The sequence below is a fragment of the Schistocerca cancellata genome, unplaced genomic scaffold (genome assembly GCF_023864275.1).
Source record: "Schistocerca cancellata isolate TAMUIC-IGC-003103 unplaced genomic scaffold, iqSchCanc2.1 HiC_scaffold_718, whole genome shotgun sequence".
NCBI lineage: Eukaryota > Metazoa > Arthropoda > Insecta > Orthoptera > Acrididae > Schistocerca > Schistocerca cancellata.
The window spans coordinates 2,853,284-2,873,370 of NW_026046729.1; positions in this window are offsets into that span (position 1 = coordinate 2,853,284).

Consider the following 20,087-nt stretch of genomic DNA (forward strand, 5'->3'; position numbering starts at 1 on the left):
GTCCCTATGAAATACTATGCTTTCTATGACGTCTTCTTCTAAATCGAGGAACACGTCTATGGAAACGACAGGATTTTCTTTTGGGATACGACTATCTCATTTCCGATGCACTATTCCTTCTTTACTGCATTCCTCGCGCCCTCACATTGACGAATAAACACAGAAATTGAGTCACTATGAAAAACTATGGTTTCTATGACGTCTTCTTCTAAATCGAGGAACACTTCTATGGAAACGACAGGATTTTCTTTTGGGATACGACTATCTCCTTTCCGATGCACTATTCCTTATTTACTGCGTTCCTCGCGCCCTCACGTAGACGAATAAATACAGAAATTGCGTCACTATGAAAAACTATGTATTCTATGACGTCTCCTAAATCGAGGTACGTTTCTATGGAAACGACAGGATTTTCTTTTCGGTTACGACTATCTCCTTTCCGATGAATTATTCCTTCTTTACTGCATTCCTCGCGCACTTACATTGACGAATAAATACAGAAATTGCGTCCCTATGAAAAACTATTGATTCTATGACTTCTCCTTCTAAATCGAGGAACGTTTCTATGGAAACGACAGGATTTTCTTTTGGGATACGACTATCGCCTTTCCAAAGCACTATTCCTTCTTTACTGTATTCCTCGCGCCCTCACATTGACGAATAAACACAGAAATATCGTCCCTATGAAAAATTATGGATTATATGGCGTCTCCTTCTAAATCGAGGAACGTTTCTATATAAACGACCGGATTTTCTTTTAGGATACAACTATCTCCTTTCTGATGCACTATTGCTTCTTTACTGCACTCCTCGCGCCCTCACATTGACGAATAAACACAGAAATTGCGTCCCTATGAAAAACTATTGTTTTTATGACGTCTCCTTCTAAATCGAGGAACGTTTCTATGGAGACGACAGGATTTTCTTTTGGGATACGACTATCTCCTTTCCGATGCACTATTCCTTCTTTACTGCATTCATCGCGCCCTCACATTTACGAATAAACACAGAAATTGTGTCACTATGAAAAACTATGGATTCTATGACGTCTCCTTCTAAATCGAGGAACGTTTCTATAGAAACTACAGGATTTTCTTTTGGGATACCGCTATCCCCTTTCCGATGCACTATTCCTTCTTTACTGCATTCCTCGCGGCCTTGCATTGACGAATAAACACAGAAATTGCATCCCTTTGAAATACTATGGTTTCTATGACGTCTCCTTCTACACTCCTGGAAATGGAAAAAAGAACACATTGACACCGGTGTGTCAGACCAACCATACTTGCTCCGGACACTGCGAGAGTGCTGTACAAGCAATGATCACACGCACGGCACAGCGGAAACACCAGGAACCGCGGTGTTGGCCGTCGAATGGCGCTAGCTGCGCAGCATTTGTGCACCGCCGCCGTCAGTGTCAGCCTGTTTGCCGTGGCATACGGAGCTCCATCGCAGTCTTTAACACTGGTAGCATGCCGCGACAGCGTGGACGTGAACCGTATGTGCAGTTGACGGACTTTGAGCGAAGGCGTATAGTGGGCATGCGGGAGGCCGGGTGGACGTACCGCCGAATTGCTCAACACGTGGGGCGTGTGGTCTCCACAGTACATCGATGTTGTCGCCAGTGGTCGGCGGAAGGTGCACGTGCCCGTCGATCTGGGACCGGACCGCAGCGACGCACGGATGCACGCCAAGACCGTAGGATCCTACGCAGTGCCGTAGGGGACCGCACCGCCACTTCCCAGCAAATTGGGGACACTGTTGCTCCTGGGGTATCGGCGAGGACCATTCGCAACCATCTCCATGAAGCTGGGCTACGGTCCCGCACACCGGTAGGCCGTCTTCCGCTCACGCCCCAACATCGTGCAGCCCGCCTCCAGTGGTGTCGCGACAGGCGTGAATGGAGGGACGAATGGAGACGTGTCGTCTTCAGCGATGAGAGTCGCTTCTGCCTTGGTGCCAATGATGGTCGTATGCGTGTTTGGCGCCGTGCAGGTGAGCGCCACAATCAGGACTGCATACGACCGAGGCACACAGGGCCAACACCCGGCATCATGGTGTGGGGAGCGATCTCCTACACTGGCCGTACACCACTGGTGATCGTCGAGGGGACGCTGAATAGTGCACGGTACATCCAAACCGTCATCGAACCCATCGTTCTACCATTCCTAGACCGGCAAGGGAACTTGCTGTTCCAACAGGACAATGCACGTCCGCATGTATCCCGTGCCACCGAACGTGCTCTAGAAGGTGTAAGTCAACTACCCTGTCCAGCAAGATCTCCGGATCTGTCCCCCATTGAGCATGTTTGGGACTGGATGAAGCGTCGTCTCACGCGGTCTGCACGTCCAGCACGAACGCTGGTCCAACTGAGGCGCCAGGTGGAAATGGCATGGCAAGCCGTTCCACAGGACTACATCCAGCATCTCTACGATCGTCTCCATGGGAGAATAGCAGCCTGCAATGCTGCGAAAGGTGGATATACACAGTACTAGTGCCGACATTGTGCATGCTCTGTTGCCTGAGTCTATGTGCCTGTGGTTCTGTCAGTGTGATCATGTGATGTATCTGACCCCAGGAATGTGTCAATAAAGTTTCCCCTTCCTGGGACAATGAAGTCACGGCGTTCTTATTTCAATTTCCAGGAGTGTATATCGAGGAACACTTCTATGGAAACGACAGGATTTTCTTTTGGGATACGACCATCTCCTTTCCGATGCACTATTGCTTGTTTACTGCATTCCTCGCTCCCTCACATTGTTGAATTAACACAGAAATTGCGTCCCTATGAAATACTATGGCTTCTATGACGTCTCCTTCTAAATCGAGGAACGTGTCAATGGAAACGACAGGATTTTCTTTTGGGATACGACTATTTCCTTTCCGATGCACTATTCCTTCCTTACTGCATTCCTCGCGCCCTCACATTGACGAATTGACACAGAAATTGCCACCCTATGATAAACTATTGATTCTATGACGTCTCCTTCTAAATCGAGGAACGTTTCTATGGAAATGACAGGATTTTCTTTTGGGGTACGACTATCTCCTTTCCGATGCACTATTCCTTCTTTACTGCATTCCTCGCGCCCTCACATTGACGAATTAACACAGATATTGCGTCCCTATGATAAACTATTGATTCTATGACGTCTCCTTCTAAATTAAGGAACGTTTCTATGGAAACGACAGGATTTTCTTTTGGGGTACGACTATCTCCTTTGCGATGCACTATTCCTGCCTTACTGCATTCCTCGCGCCCTCACATTGACGAATAAACACAGAAATTTCGTCCCTATGAAAAACTATGGATTCTATGACGTCTCCTTCTAAATCGAGGTACGTTTCTATGGAAACGACAGGATTTTCTTTTGGGATACGACTATTTCCGTTCCGATGCACTATTCCTACGTTACTGCATTCCTCGCGCCCTCACATTGACGAATAAACACAGAGATTGCACCCCTTTGAAATACTATGTTTTCTATGACGTCTCCTTCTAAATCGAGTAACACTTCTATGGAAACGACAGGATTTTCTTTTGGGATACGACTATCTCTTTCCGATGCACTATTCCTTCTTCACTGCATTCCTCGCGCCCTCACATTGACGAATAAACACAGAAATTGCGTCCCTATGAAAAATTACGGTTTCTATGACGTCTCCTTCTAAATCGAGGAACACTTCTATGGAAACGACAGGATTTTCTTTTGGGATACGACTATCTCCTCCCGATGCACTATTCCTACTTTACTGCATTCCTCGCGCCCTCACATTGACGAACAAACACAGAAATTCAGACCCTAAGACAAACTATGGATACTATGACGTCTCCTTCTAAATCGAGGAACGTTTCTATGGAAACGACAGGATTTTCTTTTGGGATACGACTATCTCCTTACCGATGCAATATTCCTTCTTCACTGCATTCCTCGTGCCTTCACATTGACGAATAAACACAGAAATTGTGTCCCTACGAAAAACTATGGGTTCTATGACGTCTCCTTCTAAATCGAGGAACGTTTCTATGGAAGGAACAGGATTGTCTTTTGGGATTCGACTATCCCCTTTCCGATGCACTATTCCTTCTTTACTGCGTTCCTCGCTCCCTCACATTGACGAATTCACACAGAAATTGCGTCCCTATGAAATACTATGGATTCTATGACGTCTCCTTCTAAATCGAGGAACACTTCTATAGAAACGATAGGATTTTCTTTAGGGATACGACTATCTCCTTTCCGATGCACTATTCCTTCTTTACTGCATTCCTCGCGCCCTCACATTATCGAATAAACACAGAAATTGCGTCCCTATGAGGAACTATTGATTCATGACGTCTCCTACTAAATCGAGGTACGTTTTTATGGAAACGACAGGATTTTCTTTTGGGATACGACTATCTCCGTTCCGATGCACTATTCCTACGTTACCGCATTCCTCGCGCCCTCACATTGACGAATAAACACAGAAATTGCATCCCTTTAAAATACTGTGGTTTCTATGACGTCTCATTCTAAATCGAGAAACACTTCTATGGAAACGACAGGATTTTCTTTTGGGATACGACTATCTCCTTTCCAATGCACTATCCCTTCTTTACTGCATTCCTCGCGCCCTCACATTGACGAATAAACACAGAAATTGCGTCCCTATGAAAAACTATGTTTTCTATGACGTCTCCTTCTAAATCGAGGAACACTTGTATGGAAACGACAGGATTTTCTTTTGGCATACGACTATCTCCTTTCCGATGTTCTATTCCTTCTTTATTGGATTCCTCGCGCCCACACATTGACGAATAAACACAGAAATTGCGTCTCTATGAATAACTATGGTTTCAATGACGTCTCCTTCTAAATCGAGGAACGTTTCTATGGAAACGAAAGGATTTTCTTTTGGGATACGACTATCTCCTTTCCGATGCACTATTCCTCCTTTACTGCATTCCTCGCGCCCTCACATTGACGAATAAACACAGAAATTGCGTCCCTATGAAAAACTATGGTTTCTATGACGTCTTCTTCTAAATCGAGGAACACTTCTATGGAAACGACAGGATTTTCTTTTGGGATACGACTATCTCCTTTCCGATGCACTATTTCTTCTTTAATGCATTCCTCGCTCCCTCACATTGACAAAGAAACACAGAAATTGCGTCACTATGAAAAACTATGGATTCTATGACGTTTCCTAAATCGAGGTACTTTTCTATGGAAACGACAGGATTTTCTTTTGGGATACGACTAACTCCTTTCCGATGCACTATTCCTTCTTTACTGCACTCCTCGCGCGCTCACATTGACGAATAAACACAGAAATAGCGTCCCTATGAGAAACTATTGTTTTTATGACGTCTCCTTCTAAGTCGAGGAACGTTTCTATGGAGACGACAGGATTTTCTTTTGTGATACGACTATCTCCTTTCCGATGCACTATTCCTTCTTTACTGCATTCCTCGCGCCCTCACATTTACGAATAAAGACAGAAATTGCGTCCCTATGAAAAACTATGGTTTCTATGACGTCTTCTTCTAAATCGAGGAACACTTCTATGGAAACGACAGGATTTTCTCTTGGGATACGACTATCTCCTTTCCGATGCACTATTCCTTCTTTACTGCATTCCTCGCGCCCTCACATTGACTAATAAACACAGAAATTGAGTCCCTATGAAAAACTATGGATTCTATGACGTCTCCTTCTAAATCGAGGAACGTTCTATGGAAACGACAGGATTTTCTTTTGGGATACGACCATCTCCTTTCCGATGCACTATTCCTTCTTTACTGCATTCCTCGCTCCCTCTCATTGACGAATTAACACAGAAATTGCGTCCCAATGAAATACTATGGCTTCTATGACGTCTTAATCGAGGATCGATCCTATGGAAACGACAGGATTTTCTTTTGGGATACGACTATCTCTGTTCCGATGCACTATTCCTACGTTTCTGCATTCCTCGCGCCCTCACATTGACGAATAAACACAGAAATTGCATCCCTTTGAAATTCTATGGTTTCTATGACGTCTCCTTCTATATCGAGGAACACTTCTATGGAAACGACAGTATTTTCTTTTGGGATACGACTATCTCCTTTCCGATGCACTATTCCTTCTTTATTGGATTCCTCGCACTCTCACATAGACGAATAAACACAGAAATTGCGTCCCTATGAAAAACTGCGTATTCTATGACGTCTCCTTGTAAATCGAGGAACGTTTCTATGGAAACAACAGAATTTTCTTTTGCGATACGGCTATCTCCTTTCCGATGCACTATTCCTTCTTTACTGCATTCCTCGCGCCCTCACATTGACGAATAAACACAGAAAATGCGTCACTATGAATAACTATGGATTCTATGACGTCTCCTAAATCGAGGTATGATTCAATGGAAACGGCAGGATTTACTTTTGGGATACGACTATCTCCTTTCCGATGCACTATTCCTTCTTTACTGCATTCCTCGCGCCCTTACATTGACGAATAAATACAGAAATTGCGTCCCTATGTAAAACTATTGATTCTATGACTTCTCCTTCTAAATCGAGGAACGTTTCTATGGAAACGACAGGATTTTTTCTGGGATACGACTATCTCCTTTCCAAAGCACTATTCCTTCTTTACTGCATTCCTCGCGCCCTCACATTGACGAATAAACACAGAAATTGCGTCCCTATGAAAAACTATGGATTCTATGGCGTCTCCTTCTAAATCGAGGAACGTTTCTATAGAAACGTACGGATTTTCTTTTGGGATACAACTATCTCCTTTTTGATGCACTATTCCTTCTTTACTGCACTCCTCGCGCCCTCACATTGACGAATAAACACAGAGATTGCGTCTCTATGAAAAACTATTGTTTTTATGACGTCTCCTTCTAAATCTAGGAACGTTTCTATGGAGACGACAGGATTTTCTTTTGGGATACGACTATCTCCTTTCCGATGCACTGTTCCTTCTTTACTGCATTCCTCGCGCCCTCACATTGACGAATAAACACAGAAATTGCGTCCCTATGAAAAACTATGGATTCTATGACGTCTTCTTGTAATTTGAGGACCGTTTCTATAGAAACTACAGGATTTTCTTTTGGGATACCGCTACCCCCTTTCCGATGCGCTATTCCATCTTTACTGCATTCCTCGCGGCCTTCCATTGACGAATAAACAAAGAAATTGCATCCCTTTCAAATACTATGGCTTCTATGACGTCTCCTTCTATATCGAGGAACACTTCAATGGAAACGACAGGATTTTCATTTGGGATACGACTAACTCCTTTTCGATGCACTATTCCTTCTTTACTGCATTCCTCGCGCCCTCTCATTGACGAATTAACACAGAAATTGCGTCCCTATGATAAACTATTGATTCTATTACGTCTCCTTCTAAATCGAGGAACGTTTCTATGGAAACGACTGAATTTTCTTTTGGGATACGACTATCTCCGTTCCGATGCACTATTCCTACGTTTCTCCATTCCTCGCGCCCTCACATTGACGAATAAACACAGAAATTGCATCCCTTTAAAATACTATGGTTTCTATGAAGTCTCCTTCTATATCGAGGAACAGTTCTATGGAAACGACAGGATTTTCTTTTGGGATACGACTATCTCCTTTCCGATGCACTATTCCTTCTTTACTGCATTCCTTGCGCCCTCAAATTGACGAATAAACACAGAAATTGAGTCCCTATGAAAAACTATGGATTCTATGACGTCTCCTTCTAAATTGAGGAACGTTTCTATGGAAACGACAGGATTTTCTTTTGGGATACGATCATCTCCTTTCCGATGCATTATTCCTTGTTTACTGCATTCCTCGCTCCCTCTCATTGACGAATTAACACAGAAATTGCGTCCCTATGAAATACTATGGCTTCTATGACGTCTCCTTCTAAATCGAGGAACGTTTCTATGGAAACGACAGGATTTTCTTTTGGGATACGACTATCTCCTTTCCGAAGCACTATTCCTTCCTTACTGCATTCCTCGCGCCCTCACATTGACGAATTAACACAGAAATTGCGTCACTATGATAAACTATTGATTCTATGACGTCTCCTTCTAAATCGAGGAAGGTTTCTATGGAAACGACAAGATTTTCTTTTGGGATACGACTATCTCCTTTCCGATGCACTATTCATTCTTTACTGCATTCCTCGCGCCCTCACATTAACGAATAAACACAGAAATTTAGTCCCTATGAAAAACTATGGATTCTATGACATCTCCTTCTAAATCGAGGTACGTTTCTATGGAAACGACAGGATTTTCTTTTGGGATACGACTATCTCCTTTCCGATGCACTATTCCTTCTTTACTGCATTTCTCGCGCCCTTACTTTGACGAATAAATACAGAAATTGCGTCCCTATGAAATACTATGGCTTCTATGTCGTCTCGTTCTAAATCGGGGAACGTTTCTATGGAAACGACAGGATTTTTTTTTGAGATACGACTATCACCTTACCGATGCACTATTCCTTCTTCACTGCATTCCTCGCGCCTCACATTGACGAATAAACACAGAAATTGTGTCCCTACGAAATACTATGGATTCTATGACGTCTCCTTCTAAATCGAGGAACGTTACTATGGAAGCAACAGGATTGTCTTTTGGGATACGACTATCTCCTTTCTGACGCACTATTCCTTCTTTATTGGATTCCTCGCGCCCACACATTGACGAATAAACACAGAAATTGCGTCTCTATGAATAACTATGGTTTCAATGACGTCTCCTTCTAAATCTAGGAACGTTTCTATGGAAACGACAGGATTTTCTTTTGGGATACGACTATCTCCTTTCCGATGCACTATTCCTCCTTTACTGCATTCCTCGCGCCCTCACATTGACGAATAAACACAGAAATTGCTTCCCTATGAATAACTATGGTTTCTATGACGTCTTCTTCTAAATCGAGGAACACTTCTACGGAAACGACAGGATTTTCTTTTGGGATACGACTATCTCCTTTCCGATGCACTATTTCTTCTTTAATGCATTCCTCGCTCCCTCACATTGACAAAGAAACACAGAAATTGCGTCACTATGAAAAACTATGGATTCTATGACGTTTCCTAAATCGAGGTACGTTTCTATGGAAACGACAGGATTTTCTTTTGGGATTCGACTAACTCCTTTCCGATGCACTATTCCTTCTTTACTGCATTCCTCGCGCCCTTACATTGACGAATAAATACAGAAAATGCGTCCCTATGAAAAACTATTGATTCTATGACTTTTCCTTCTAAATCGAGGAACGTTTCTATGGAAACGACTGGATTTTCTTTTGGGATACGACTATCTCCTTTCCAAAGCACTATTCCTTCTTTACTGCATTCCTTGCGCCCTCAAATTGACGAATAAACACAGAAATTGAGTCCCTATGAAAAACTATGGATTCTATGACGTCTCCTTCTAAATTGAGGAACGTTTCTATGGAAACGACAGGATTTTCTTTTGGGATACGATCATCTCCTTTCCGATGCATTATTCCTTGTTTACTGCATTCCTCGCTCCCTCTCATTGACGAATTAACACAGAAATTGCGTCCCTATGAAATACTATGGCTTCTATGACGTCTCCTTCTAAATCGAGGAACGTTTCTATGGAAACGACAGGATTTTCTTTTGGGATACGACTATCTCCTTTCCGAAGCACTATTCCTTCCTTACTGCATTCCTCGCTCCCTCTCATTGACGAATTAACACAGAAATTGCGTCCCTATGAAATACTATGGCTTCTATGACGTCTCCTTCTAAATCGAGGAACGTTTCTATGGAAACGACAGGATTTTCTTTTGGGATACGACTATCTCCTTTCCGAAGCACTATTCCTTCCTTACTGCATTCCTCGCGCCCTCACATTAACGAATAAACACAGAAATTTAGTCCCTATGAAAAACTATGGATTCTATGACGTCTCCTTCTAAATCGAGGTACGTTTCTATGGAAACGACAGGATTTTCTTTTGGGATACGACTATCTCCTTTCCGATGCACTATTCCTTCTTTACTGCATTTCTCGCGCCCTTACATTGACGAATAAATACAGAAATTGCGTCCCTATGAAATACTATGGCTTCTATGTCGTCTCCTTCTAAATCGGGGAACGTTTCTATGGAAACGACAGGATTTTTTTTTGAGATACGACTATCACCTTACCGATGCACTATTCCTTCTTCACTGCTAACCTCGCGCCTCACATTGACGAATAAACACAGAAATTGTGTCCCTACGAAAAACTATGGATTCTATGACGTCTCCTTCTAAATCGAGGAACGTTACTATGGAAGCAACAGGATTGTCTTTTGGGATACGACTATCTCCTTTCTGACGCACTATTCCTTCTTTATTGGATTCCTCGCGCCCACACATTGACGAACAAACACAGAAATTGCGTCTCTATGAATAACTATGGTTTCAATGACGTCTCCTTCTAAATCGAGGAACGTTTCTATGGAAACGACAGGATTTTCTTTTGGGATACGACTATCTCCTTTCCGATGCACTATTCCTCCTTTACTGCATTCCTCGCGCCCTCACATTGACGAATAAACACAGAAATTGCTTCCCTATGAAAAACTATGGTTTCTATGACGTCTTCTTCTAAATCGAGGAACACTTCTATGGAAACGACAGGATTTTCTTTTGGGATACGACTATCTCCTTTCCGATGCACTATTTCTTCTTTAATGCATTCCTCGCTCCCTCACATTGACAAAGAAACACAGAAATTGCGTCACTATGAAAAACTATGGATTCTATGACGTTTCCTAAATCGAGGTACGTTTCTATGGAAACGACAGGATTTTCTTTTGGGATACGACTAACTCCTTTCCGATGCACCATTCCTTCTTTACTGCATTCCTCGCGCCCTTACATTGACGAATAAATACAGAAAATGCGTCCCTATGAAAAACTATTGATTCTATGACTTTTCCTTCTAAATCGAGGAACGTTTCCATGGAAACGACTGGATTTTCTTTTGGGATACGACTATCTCCTTTCCAAAGCACTATTCCTTCTTTACTGCATTCCTCGCGCCCTCAGATTGACGAATATACACAGAAATTGCGTCCCTATGAAAAACTATGGATTCTATGGCGTCTCCTTCTAAATCAAGGAACGTTTCTATATAAACGACCGGATTTTCTTTTGGGATACAACTATCTCCTTTCTGATGCACTATTCCTTCTTTACTGCACTCCTCGCGCGCTCACATTGACGAATAAACACAGAAATAGCGTCCCTATGAGAAACTATTGTTTTTATGACGTCTCCTTCTAAGTCGAGGAACGTTTCTATGGAGACGACAGGATTTTCTATTGTGATACGACTATCTCCTTTCCGATGCACTATTCCTTCCTTACTGCATTCCTCGCGCCCTCACATTTACGAATAAAGACAGAAATTGCGTCCCTATGAAAAACTATGGATTCTATGACGTCTTCTTGTAAATTGAGGACCGTTTCTATAGAAACTACAGGATTTTCTTTTGGGATACCGCTACCCCCTTTCCGATGCGCTATTCCATCTTTACTGCATTCCTCGCGGCCTTCCATTGACGAATAAACAAAGAAATTGCATCCCATTCAAATACTATGGCTTCTATGACGTCTCCTTCTATATCGAGGAACACTTCTATGGAAACGACAGGATTTTCTTTTGGGATACGACTAACTCCTTTTCGATGCACTATTCCGTCTTTACTGCATTCCTCGCGCCCTCTCATTGACGAATTAACACAGAAACTGCGTCCCTATGATAAACTATTGATTCTATTACGTCTCCTTCTAAATCGAGGAACGTTTCTATGGAAACGACTGAATTTTCTTTTGGGATACGACTATCTCCGTTCCGATGCACTATTCCTACGTTTCTCCATTCCTCGCGCCCTCACATTGACGAATAAACACAGAAATTGCATCCCTTTAAAATACAATGGTTTCTATGACGTCTCCTTCTATATCGAGGAACACTTCTATGGAAACGACAGGATTTTCTTTTGGGATACGACTATCTCCTTTCCGATGCACTATTCCTTCTTTACTGCATTCCTTGCGCCCTCAAATTGACGAATAAACACAGAAATTGAGTCCCTATGAAAAACTATGGATTCTATGACGTCTCCTTCTAAATTGAGGAACGTTTCTATGGAAACGACAGGATTTTCTTTTGGGATACGATCATCTCCTTTCCGATGCATTATTCCTTGTTTACTGCATTCCTCGCTCCCTCTCATTGACGAATTAACACAGAAATTGCGTCACTATGATAAACTATTGATTCTATGACGTCTCCTTCTAAATCGAGGAAGGTTTTTATGGAAACGACAAGATTTTCTTTTGGGATACGACTATCTCCTTTCCGATGCACTATTCATTCTTTACTGCATTCCTCGCGCCCTCACATTAACGAATAAACACAGAAATTTAGTCCCTATGAAAAACTATGGATTCTATGACGTCTCCTTCTAAATCGAGGTACGTTTCTATGGAAACGACAGGATTTTCTTTTGGGATACGACTATCTCCTTTCCGATGCACTATTCCTTCTTTACTGCATTTCTCGCGCCCTTACATTGACGAATAAATACAGAAATTGCGTCCCTATGAAATACTATGGCTTCTATGTCGTCTCCTTCTAAATCGGGGAACGTTTCTATGGAAACGACAGGATTTTTTTTTGAGATACGACTATCACCTTACCGATGCACTATTCCTTCTTCACTGCATTCCTCGCGCCTCACATTGACGAATAAACACAGAAATTGTGTCCCTACGAAAAACTATGGATTCTATGACGTCTCCTTCTAAATCGAGGAACGTTACTATGGAAGCAACAGGATTGTCTTTTGGGATACGACTATCTCCTTTCTGACGCACTATTCCTTCTTTACTGCATTCCTCGCTCCCTCACATTGACGAATTAACACAGAAATTGCGTCCCTATGAAATACTATGGTTTCTATGACGTCTTCTTCTAAATCGAGGAACACTTCTATGGAAACGACAGGATTTTCTCTTGGGATACGACTATCTCCTTTCCGATGCACTATTCCTTCTTTACTGCATTCCTCGCGCCCTCACATTGACTAGTAAACACAGAAATTGAGTCCCTATGAAAAACTATGGATTCTATGACGTCTCCTTCTAAATCGAGGAACGTTCTATGGAAACGACAGGAATTTTCTTTTGGGATACGACCATCTCCTTTCCGATGCACTATTCCTTCTTTACTGCATTCCTCGCTCCCTCTCATTGACGAATTAACACAGAAATTGCGTCCCTATGAAATACTATGGCTTCTATGACGTCTTAATCGAGGATCGATCCAATGGAAACGACAGGATTTTCTTTTGGGATACGACTATCTCCGTTCCGATGCACTATTCCTACGTTTCTGCATTCCTCGCGCCCTCACATTGACGAATAAACACAGAAATTGCATCCCTTTGAAATTCTATGGTTTCTATGACGTCTCCTTCTATATCGAGGAACACTTCTATGGAAACGACAGTATTTTCTTTTGGGATACGACTATCTCCTTTCCGATGCACTATTCCTTCTTTATTGGATTCCTCGCACTCTCACATAGACGAATAAACACAGAAATTGCGTCCCTATGAAAAACTGCGTATTCTATGACGTCTCCTTGTAAATCGAGGAACGTTTCTATGGAAACAACAGAATTTTCTTTTGGGATACAACTATCTCCTTTCCGATGCACTATTCCTTCTTTACTGCATTCCTCGCGCCCTCACATTGACGAATAAACACAGAAAATGCGTCACTATGAATAACTATGGATTCTATGACGTCTCCTAAATCGAGGTATGATTCAATGGAAACGGCAGGATTTACTTTTGGGATACGACTATCTCCTTTCCGATGCACTATTCCTTCTTTACTGCATTCCTCGCGCCCTTACATTGACGAATAAATACAGAAATTGCGTCCCTATGTAAAACTATTGATTCTATGAGTGCTCCTTCTAAATCGAGGAACGTTTCTATGGAAACGACAGGAGTTTTTCTGGGATACGACTATCTCATTTCCAAAGCACTATTCCTTCTTTACTGCATTCCTCGCGCCCTCACATTGACGAATAAACACAGAAATTGCGTCCCTATGAAATACTATGGTTTCTATGACGTCTCCTTCTAAATCGAGGAACGTTACTATGGAAGCAACAGGATTGTCTTTTGGGATACGACTATCTCCTTTCTGACGCACTACTCCTTCTTTACTGCATTCCTCGCTCCCTCACATTGACGAATTAACACAGAAATTGCGTCCCTATGAAATACTATGGTTTCTATGACGTCTGCTTCTAAATCGAGGAACTTTTCTATGGAAACGACAGGATTTTCTTTTGGGATACGACTATCTCCTTTCCGATGCACTATTCCTGCGTTACTGCATTCCTCGCACCCTCACATTGACGAATAAACACAGAGATTGCATCCCTTTGAAATACTATGTTTTCTATGACGTCTCCTTCTACATCGAGTAACACTTCTATGGAAACGACAGGATTTTCGTTTGGGATACGACTATCTCCTTTCCGATGCACTATTCCTTCTTTACTGCATTCCTCGCGCCCTCACATTGACGAATAAACTCAGAAATTGCGTCCCAATGAAAAACTATTGTTTCTATGACGTCTCCTTCTAAATCGAGGTACACTTCTATGGAAACGACAGGATTTTCTTTTGGGATACGACTATCTCCTTTCCGATGCACTATTCCTTCATTACAGCTTTCCTCGCTCCCTCACATTGACGAATAAACACAGAAATTGCGTCCCTACGGAATACTATTGTTTTTATGACGTCTCCTTCTAAATCGAGGAACGTTTCTATGGAGACGACAGGATTTTCTTTTGGGATACGACTATCTGTTTTCCGATGCACTATTCGTTCTTTACTGCATTCCTCGCGGCCTTGCATTGACGAATAAACACAGAAATTGCATCCCTTTCAAATACTATGGTTTCTATGACGTCTCCTTCTATATCGAGGAACACTTCTATGGAAACGACAGTATTTTCTTTTGGGATACGACTATCTCCTTTCCGATGCACTATTCCTTCTTTATTGGATTCCTCGCACTCTCACATAGACGAATAAACACAGAAATTGCGTCCCTATGAAAAACTGCGTATTCTATGACGTCTCCTTGTAAATCGAGGATTGTTTCTATGGAAACAACAGAATTTTCTTTTGCGATACGGCTATCTCCTTTCCGATGCACTATTCCTTCTTTACTGCATTCCTCGCGCCCTCACATTGACGAATAAACACAGAAAATGCGTCACTATGAATAACTATGGATTCTATGACGTCTCCTAAATCGAGGTATGATTCAATGGAAACGGCAGGATTTACTTTTGGGATACGACTATCTCCTTTCCGATGCACTATTCCTTCTTTACTGCATTCCTCGCGCCCTTACATTGACGAATAAATACAGAAATTGCGTCCCTATGTAAAACTATTGATTTTATGACTTCCCCTTCTAAATCGAGGAACGTTTCTATGGAAACGACAGGATTTTTTCTGGGATACGACTATCTCATTTCCAAAGCACTATTCCTTTTTTACTGCATTCCTCGCGCCCTCACATTGACGAATAAACACAGAAATTGCGTCCCTATGAAAAACTATGGATTCTATGGCGTCTCCTTCTAAATCGAGGAACGTTTCTATAGAAACGTACGGATTTTCTTTTGGGATACAACTTTCTCCTTTTTGATGCACTATTCCTTCTTTACTGCACTCCTCGCGCCCTCACATTGACGAATAAACACAGAGATTGCGTCTCTATGAAAAACTATTGTTTTTATGACGTCTCCTTCTAAATCTAGGAACGTTTCTATGGAGACGACAGGATTTTCTTTTGGGATACGACTATCTCCTTTCCGATGCACTGTTCCTTCTTTACTGCATTCCTCGCGCCCTCACATTGACGAATAAACACAGAAATTGCGTCCCTATGAAATACTATGGATTCTATGACGTCTTCTTGTAAATTGAGGACCGTTTCTATAGAAGCTACAGGATTTTCTTTTGGGATACCGCTACCCCCTTTCCGATGCGCTATTCCATCTTTACTGCATTCCTCGCGGCCTTCCATTGACGAATAAACAAAGAAATTGCATCCCTTTCAAATACTATGGCTTCTATGACGTCTCCTTCTAAATCGAGGAACGTTTCTATGGTAACGACAAGATTTTCTTTTGGGATACGACTATCTCCTTTCCGATGCACTATTCATTCTTTACTGCATTCCTCGCGCCCTCACATTAACGAATAAACACAGAAATTTAGTCCCTATGAAAAACTATGGATTCTATGACGTCTCCTTCTAAATCGAGGTACGTTTCTATGGAAACGACAGGATTTTCTTTTGGGATACGACTATCTCCTTTCCGATGCACTATTCCTTCTTTACTGCATTTCTCGCGCCCTTACATTGACGAATAAATACAGAAATTGCGTCCCTATGAAATACTATGGCTTCTATGTCGTCTCCTTCTAAATCGGGGAACGTTTCTATGGAAACGACAGGATTTTTTTTTGAGATACGACTATCACCTTACCGATGCACTATTCCTTCTTCACTGCATTCCTCGCGCCTCACATTGACGAATAAACACAGAAATTGTGTCCGTACAAAAAACTATGGATTCTATGACGTCTCCTTCTAAATCGAGGAACGTTACTATGGAAGCAACAGGATTGTCTTTTGGGATACGACTATCTCCTTTCTGACGCACTATTCCCTCTTTACTGCATTCCTCGCTCCCTCACATTGACGAATTAACACAGAAATTGCGTCCCTATGAAATACTATGGTTTCTATGACGTCTCCTTCTAAATCGAGGAACTTTTCTATGGAAACGACAGGATTTTCTTTTGGGATACGACTATCTCCTTTCCGATGCACTATTCCTGCGTTACTGCATTCCTCGCACCCTCACATTGACGAATAAACACAGAGATTGCATCCCTTTGAAATACTATGTTTTCTATGACGTCTCCTTCTACATCGAGTAACACTTCTATGGAAACGAGAGGATTTTCGTTTGGGATACGACTATCTCCTTTCCGATGCACTATTCCTTCTTTACTGCATTCCTCGCGCCCTCACATTGACGAATAAACACAGAAATTGCGTCCCAATGAAAAACTATGGTTTCTATGACGTCTCCTTCTAAATCGAGGTACACTTCTATGGAAACGACAGGATTTTCTTTTGGGATACGACTATCTCCTTTCCGATGCACTATTCCTTCATTACTGCATTCCTCGCGCCCTCACATTGACGAATAAACACAGAAATTCAGACCCTATGAAAAACTATGGATTCTATAACGACTCCTTCTAAATCGAGAAACGTTTCTATGGAAACGACAGGATTTTCTTTTGGGATACGACTATCTCCTTTCCGATGCACTATTCCTTCATTACAGCTTTCCTCGCTCCCTCACATTGACGAATAAACACAGAAATTGCGTCCCTACGGAATACTATTGTTTTTATGACGTCTCCTTCTAAATCGAGGAACGTTTCTATGGAGACGACAGGATTTTCTTTTGGGATACGACTATCTGTTTTCCGATGCACTATTCGTTCTTTACTGCATTCCTCGCGGCCTTGCATTGACGAATAAACACAGAAATTGCATCCCTTTCAAATACTATGGTTTCTATGACGTCTCCTTCTATATCGAGGAACACTTCTATGGAAACGACAGGATTTTCTTTTGGGATACGACTATCTCCTTTCCGATGCACTATTCCTTCTTTACTGCATTCCTTGCGCCCTCAAATTGACTAATAAACACAGAAATTGAGTCCCTATGAAAAACTATGGATTCTATGACGTCTCCTTCTAAATCGAGGAACGTTTCTACTTAAATGACAGGATTTTCTTTTGGGATACGACTATCTCCATTCCGATGCACTATTCCTTCTTTACAGCATTCCTCGCGCCCTTACATGACGAATAAATACAGAAATTGCGTCCCTATGAAAAACTATTGATTCTATGACGTCTCCTTCTAAATCGAGGAACGTTTCTATGGAAACGACAGGATTTTCTTTTGGGATACGACTATCTCCTTTCCGAAGCACTATTCCTTCCTTACTGCATTCCTCGCGCCGTCACATTGACGAATTAACACAGAAATTGCGTCCCTATGATAAACTATTGATTCTATGACGTCTCCTTCTAAATCGAGGAACGTTTCTATGGGAACGACAGGATTTTCTTTTGGGATACGACTATCTCCTTTCCGATGCACTATTCCTTCATTACTGCATTCCTCGCGCCCTCACATTGACGAATTAACACAGAAATTGCGTCACTATGATAAACTATTGATTCTATGACGTCTCCTTCTAAATCGAGGAACGTTTCTATGGAAACGACAAGATTTTCTTTTGGGATACGACTATCTCCTTTCCGATGCACTATTCCTTCTTTACTGCATTCCTCGCGCCCTCACATTAACGAATAAACAAAGAAATTTAGTCCCTATGAAAAACTATGGATTCTATGACGTCTCCTTATAAATCGAGGTACGTTTCTATGGAAACGACAGGATTTTCTTTTGGGATACGACTATCTCCTTTCCGATGCACTATTCCTTCTTTACAGCATTTCTCGCGCGCTTACATTGACGAATAAATACCGAAATTGCGTCCCTATGAAATACTATGGCTTCTATGACGTCTCCTTCTACATCGAGTAACACTTCTATGGAAACGACAGGATTTACGTTTGGGACACGACTATCTCCTTTTCGATGCACTATTCCTTCTTTACTGCATTCCTCGCGCCCTCACATTGACGAATAAACACAGAAATTGCGTCCCAATGAAAAACTATGGTTTCTATGACGTCTCCTTCTAAATCGAGGAACACTTCTATGGAAACGACAGGATTTTCTTTTGGGATACGACTATCTCCTTTCCGATGCACTATTCCTTCATTACTGCATTCCTCGCGCCCTCACATTGACGAATAAACACAGAAATTCAGACCCTATGAAAAACTATGGATTCTATGACGACTCCTTCCAAATCGAGGAACGTTTCTATGGAAACGACAGGATTTTCTTTTGGGATACGACTATCTCCTTACCGATGCACTATTCCTTCTTTACTGAATTCCTCGCGCCCTCACATTGACGAATAAACACAGAAATTGTGTCCCTACGAAAAACTATGGATTCTATGACGTCTGCTTCTAAATCGAGGAACGTTTCTATGGAAGCAATAGGATTGTCTTTTGGGATACGACTATCTCCTTTCCGATGCACCATTCCTTCTTTATTGGATTCCTCGCGCCCTCACATAGACGAATAAACACAGAAATTGCGCCCCTACGAGAGACTATGGATTCTATGACGTCTCCTGCTAAATCGGGTACGTATCTATGGAAACGACAGGATTTTCTTTTGGGATAGGTCTATGTCCTTTCCGATGCGCTATTCCTTCTTTACTGCATTCCTCGCGCCCTTACATTGACGAATAAATACAGAAAATGCGTCCCTATGAAAAACTATTGATTCTATGACGTCTCCTTCTAAATCGAGGAACGTTTCTATGGAAATAACAGAATTTACTTTTGGGATACGACTATCTCCTTCCCGATGCACCATTCCTTCTTTACTGCATTCCTCGCGCCCTCACGTTAACGAATAAACTCAGAAATTGCGTCCCTTTGAAAAACTATGGATTCTATGACGTCTCCTTCTAAATCGAGGAACGTTCCTATGGAAACAACAGGATTTTCTTTTGGGATACGACTATCTCCTTTCCGATGCACTATTCCTTCTTTACTGCCTTCCTCGCTCCAACACATTGACGAATTAACACAGAAATTGCGTCCCTATGAAAAACTATGTGTCCTATGACGTCTCCTTCTAAATCGAGGAACGTATCTATGGAAACAACAGGATTTTCTTTTGGGATACGACTATCTCCTTTCCGATGCACTATTCCTTCTTTACAGCATTCCTCGCGCCCTCACATTGCGAATAAACACAGAAATTGCGTCCCTATGA